Source organism: Tenrec ecaudatus, chromosome 17 (assembly GCF_050624435.1).
Source record: "Tenrec ecaudatus isolate mTenEca1 chromosome 17, mTenEca1.hap1, whole genome shotgun sequence".
Taxonomy (NCBI): domain Eukaryota; kingdom Metazoa; phylum Chordata; class Mammalia; order Afrosoricida; family Tenrecidae; genus Tenrec; species Tenrec ecaudatus.
The window spans coordinates 65214629-65220692 of NC_134546.1; positions in this window are offsets into that span (position 1 = coordinate 65214629).

Sequence of the window (6064 nt, forward strand, 5' to 3'; positions counted from 1 at the left end):
CAGAAGAATAGATGACATGTCTGCTGATATTCTTGATCGGATAATCCAGGAAATTAAATCTGCTCCACGTCCAATAGTTAGCATCCAGCTTAATGAATCTACAGACGTTGCAAACTGTTCATAGTTACTGGTTCACATGAGATATATTAATGATGGTGACTATAAAGATGAATTTCTTTTTTTTGCAAACCTCTTGAAACAACAACTACACAGTTTATTCACTTCTGAAAGCGCATAAGATCTCTGGGGGAAAGGTTTGTGGTGTTTGCACAGATGGTGCTCCAGCTATGCTAGGATGTCAATCTGGATTCCAACATTTGGTGCTGAACGAGTCACCAAAAGTCATCAGAACTTACTATGATTCATCGGCAAATATTTAAAATGAAGACACTTCCCAAGAGTTACAAGAAGTAATGAAAAGCATCATAAGTTCTGTCAGTTTTGTAAAGGAGAGCACTGTACACAGTCGACTGTGTTTGCAACAGTGCAACGAGTTGGATGCACAGAATGATGCTCTGCTATTTCACCCTGAAGTGAGATGGTTGTTGAGAAGAAAAGTTTTGAAACGTGTTTTTGAGCTTTGTGATGAACTCAAAATGCTTTTAACCAGAAAGTAAGACCACAGTTTGAAGCACTTTTTAGCAATAAAAGTGAACTGCAGAAAATAGCTTACTTGGTTGACATCTTTGCCACCTTGAATGAGTTAAATTTATCACTGCAAGGACCTACTGCAACATGCCTCCATGTGTCTGAAAAGATCTGATCATTCCAAATGAAACTTCAGTGTTGGCAAAAAAGAAAAAAGGATGAAAATAAAATTCACACGTTGCCTACCTTATCTGCTTTCTTTGAGGAACATGACATTGAACCAGACAAAAGGATTACAATCATAATTTCTGTGAAAGAACACTTGCACATGCTTGCAGACGAAATTTCATCATACTTTCCAAATCTACCTGACACCCCATTTTCTCTTGCCAGAAGTCCATTCACAGTCAGAGTTGAAGATGTTCCTTAGACAGCACAAGAGGAGTTCATTGAACTTATTAACAGTGATGCAGGGAGAACTGATTTCTCTACAATGCCAGTTACAAAATTCTGGATCAAGTGCTTGCAGTCATATCTGTTCTGTCTGAGACTGTGTTGCGCCTTCTTCTTCCATTTCCAGCAACATATCTTTGTGAAACAGGGTTTTCCAGCTTGTTGGTTATCAAGTCTGAATACAGAATTAGGCTTGTGAAAGATGATCTTTGTTGTGCTCTTGCAAAGACTGCCCGGAGAATTTCTGATCTGGTGAGCAAGAAGCTATCTCAACCTTCACACTGAAGTTGGCTTTTTACGCATACTGTCCCAAAATGTAGCAATGTCATTTACTGTTCTTATATTAAGACTGTTACCCATGCTATACCATGCTTCAAGACAAAATTTCATTTATTTGTAATTAGAAATAAATATTTCACAATATATAATTACATATTGTTTTGCAATTAATCACTATGCTTTAATTATGTTCCATTTGTAACAATGAAAATACATCCTGCGTATCAGATATTTACATTACGATTCATAACAGTAGCAAAATTACAGTTATGAAGTAGCAACAAAAATAATGTTATGGTTGGGGGTCCCCACAACATGAGGAGCTGTATTACAGGGCTGCGGCATTAGGATGGTTGAGAACCACTGATATAGGATAAGGTAGAACTGTCCCTGTGGGTTTCCAAGACTGCAGCTCTTTACGGGAGTAGAAAGCCTTGTGTTTCTCCGGAGGTGCAGGTAATGGTTTTGAACTGCTGTCTTTGAAGTTAGCAGCCCAACTCGTAAGCACTAGAGCACCTGGCTCCTCACACACATACATAAAAGCAGCCAGTCAGGGGTCATTATCAAGTTGATTCTGGCTCACAGGGACCCTTTGTGGGTCCAAGTAGTGTGTGCTTCGTCGTTTTTTCGATGCTGCCTCTGAGTAGACTCAAGCCACCAAGCTTTGGGTTAACGTCCAAGTTCACCAACCCAAACATCCATCGACCATTTGAGCACACTACCCCTATAGCCTGGTAAAGGGTCAGCCGGTAACTGTTTAGGCTGTGCAAACTATGCAATCATTGTCAGAACCATTCAATTCTAGAACAAACGTCTCACACTCCAAACCCCCAGTGACCCTGCCAGACAGAGCAGAACTGCCCCTGTGGATTTTGGAGGCTATGCTTTTAATGGGAGTAGACAGGTTCCTCTTCCTCTTGTGGAACAGCCAGATAGTTTGAACCGCTGACCTTGCTGTTCGCAGCCCAATGTGAGCACCACACCAGGAGGGGTCAGGCAGGCTCCATGGTCAATGCAAAGTAAATGCTCTGTGCCTTGTGGAGTTAGGCCCCTGAATAACCTCACGGAGCACAGCAGCCTACTGCCCTGTCCTACCTGTCTAACTCCGGGATGACGAGAGAGAAAGAAAGTTTGCTATTAACTTGGACCGAAAGGTACACACCTTGTGAGTGTTTTCTACTTCTTTCTTAAGTGCATAGCATGGCATCAGAAGAACTGAGTTTTAGCCCAGCCCATCTTTACTCCTGTGCGACTTCCACTTAGACCTCAACTTCTTAGCAAGCCATATAAATAACTTTCTTAAAGGTATTTTAGAAATGACTGACGCAGGGGTGAGGTAAAGGAACCAGGATCCAGAGCCCAAAGGCAAACACCATCCTGCTTCTCCACCTTCTGACTCCTCACCTTGAAGATGTGATGCCTGCTAGGCCGGCAGCCAGTCCAGGCTTCAGACGGTGCATTTCCAGGTCAGGCCTCTGCTCCATGGGCAGGCCATCCGTCATAAGCTGACGCCAGGCAGGCTGGACAGGCCTTGGCAAGCTCTTTGCACTTACTCTCACTTTCACGAGCATCAGTGACACTCAGGGGCCAATTCAGTAACTTCGTTTGAACAATAATACTGCCAAGTGCTCTCATAGCGGCACATCTCTCCTCTGTAGAGAAAACTTCATGGAACATGAAATGAAGTCCAAACGTGGCCATGTATGTCAGAGTTCACACACAGGAGCAGCAATGTACTTATAAGGATGCTCCCTGTTCTGGTTTAAGATCGTAAAAAAGGAAATTAGGAAAAAATTGTCTAAGAATAGAGGACTAGTTAATTATAATGTCAATAAAGCCTCCTATTTCTGCGAGGTGCTAATTTTTCTATTAAACCCAGAAGGGAGAAAGCGGGTAGTAGAATCCGTGAGGACATTTTTAGAAGTTGTTATGTAGTGTGTTCCAACTCTAGTGACCAACGCACAACATAGTGAAACACTGATCAGTCCTGCACTGTCCTCGCCACTGTGGCAATGTTGGGACCCAATGTAGCAGCCACGGTGTCAGTCCATCTCCCTGGGGGCCTTCCTCTTTATTTCTGACCCTCCACTTTACCAAGCAGGATGTCCTTCACAAGGGACTTTTATCAGGTCCAAAGTGCATGGGAAGAAGTCTTGCCGTCTTCATTTCCAAAGAGTGGTCTGACCAAACGTCTTTTTCCAAGACAGATTTGTTCAGTTTGGACAGGCCATGAGTACATTGGACATTCTTCGCCAGCACCCCAATTCAAAGGCACCAGTTCCTTGATCTCCCTTCTTCTTGTCCACCTTTTGAATGTTTAGGAGGTGGTTGAAAAGCCCTGGCTTGAGACAGGCTCACGTTAGACCTCAAGTTGACATCTTTGCTGCTAACCTTTGGAGAGCGCTTTTGCGGCAGTTTTCCCCAATGCAGTGCATCCTGTGACTTCTCGACTGACGCTTTAGGGGTGTTGATTGTGGAGTAAAGTTAAGTGACAATTTCAACATTTTCTCTGCTTATCATGATGTTAATTATTGGTCCAGTTTTGAGCATTTTGTTTTCTTCATAAGGTGTAATCCATACTAAAGACAAAAGCCTTCAATCTTCCTCAGTTAAGTACTTCAAGTCCTCTTCACGTTTAACAAGCAAGGTTGTGTCGTCTGTGTGTCACGCAGGTCGTTAACTCATCTTTCTTCAATCCCGAGACCATGTTCTTCTTCGTAGTCTCCAGCTTCTGGGATAATTTCCTCAGCAGAGACACTGAACAAGAAGAGCAAGAAAACACAACCCTGATGTGCATATTTCCTGATTTTAAACCATGAGATATTCTCTTATTCTGTTTGAAGGGTACCTCTTTTTTTTTTTAAATCATTTTATTAGGGGCTCATACAACTCTTACCACAAGCCATCCATCCATTGTATCAAACACATTTGTACATTTTTAAATTTTATTTTTACAGCTATTATAGTAATTTTAATTTAACCATTATATTGGGGGCTCATACAACTCTTATCACAATCCATCCATCCATCCATCGTGTCAAGCACATTTGTACAGTTGTTGTCATCATTATTCTAAAAACATTTGCTTTCTACTTGAGCCCTTGGTATCAGCTCCTCATTTTCCCTTCCCTTCCAACCCCGCTCCCTCATGAACCCTTGATAATTTATAAATTATTATTTTGTCATGTCTTACACTGTACGTCTCCCCTCACCCACTTTTCTGTTGTCCGTCCTCCAGGGAGGGGGTTATATGTAGACCCTTGTGATCGCTTTCCCCTTTCTACCCCACCTTCCCCTTCCCCTCCTGCTATGTCCATTCTCATTATTGGTCCTGAGGGGTTTATCTGTCCTGGATGATTCTCTGTGTTTCTGGTTCCTATATGTACCAGGGTACATCCTCTGGTCTAGCCAGATTTGTAAGGTAGAATTGGGATCATGATAGTGGGGGGGGGGGGAAGGAAGCATTAAAGAACTGGAGGAAAGTTATATGTCTCATCAGTGCTATACTGCACCCTGACTGGCTTGTCTCTTCCCCGTGATCCTTCTGTAAGGGGATGTCCAATTGCCTACAGATGGGCTTTGGGTCTCCACTCTGCACTGCCCCTCATTCACAATGATAAGATTTTTTTTCTTTGATGCCTGACACCTGATCCCAACAATACTTTGTGATCACACAGGCTGGTGTGCTTCTTCCATGTGGACTTTGTTGTTTCTCAGCTAGATGGCTGCTTGTTTATCTTCCAGCCTTTAAGACCTTTAAGATGCTATATCTTGGGAACTGATTACAAGGAGCCACATGTGACCTCTTCCCTGGGAGAGGGACAGCAGAGAAGGGGGGAAGGGAGACCCCGAATAGGGCAAGATATGACAAAATAACGATGTATAAATTACCAAGGGCATATGAGGGAGGGGGGAAAGGGGAGGGAGGGAGGGGGGGAAAGAGGACCTGATGCAAGGGGCTTAAGTGGAGAGCAAATGCCTTGAGAATGATTGGGGCAGGGAATGTATGGATGTGCTTTATACAATTGATGTATGTATATGTATGGATTGTGGTAAGAGTTGTTGGAGTCCCTAATAAAATGTAAAAGAAGAAAAAAAAAAGATGCTATATCTTTTGATAGCCAGGCACCATCAGCTTTCTTCACCACATTTGCTTATGCAGAAGGGCTACTTCTTGATCTGTGTATAGGATGAGATGTTCTAGAATTCCTCATTTGTTATGGTCCACACAGCTGAATGCTTTGGCTTAGGCAATAAAACAGAGATAAACCTCTTTCTGGTATTCTCTCCTCAGCCAAAATCCATCTGATGTCAGCCATGACATCCGGCATTCCACACCCTCTTCCAAATACCGCTTGAATTTCTGAAATTTCTGTGTCAATATACTGCTCAAACTTTTAAAAAGTATCTTCACCTAACTTTACTTGCCCTGATGGTGCAATGGGCTACCTGTTGGGCTGTTCACACCAAAGTCAGTGTTTCAAATCCACCAGCTGCTCTGAGGGAAAAAGATGAAGCAGTCTGTCCCTGTGATAGAAACACAGTGTCAGAAACCCCACAGAGCGTAGGGGTACTATGAGTCTAAATGGTTGAGATGGCAGTGGATTTGGTTTGGCATGACACTAATGATGATGTTCGATAATGTCTGCATTCCAATATGAATCTCTTCCTATCAGTTGGCCCGCTAACTATCTTCCACATTTCTTGGCATAGATGAATGAGTACATTGGATTAATTTGCTGAA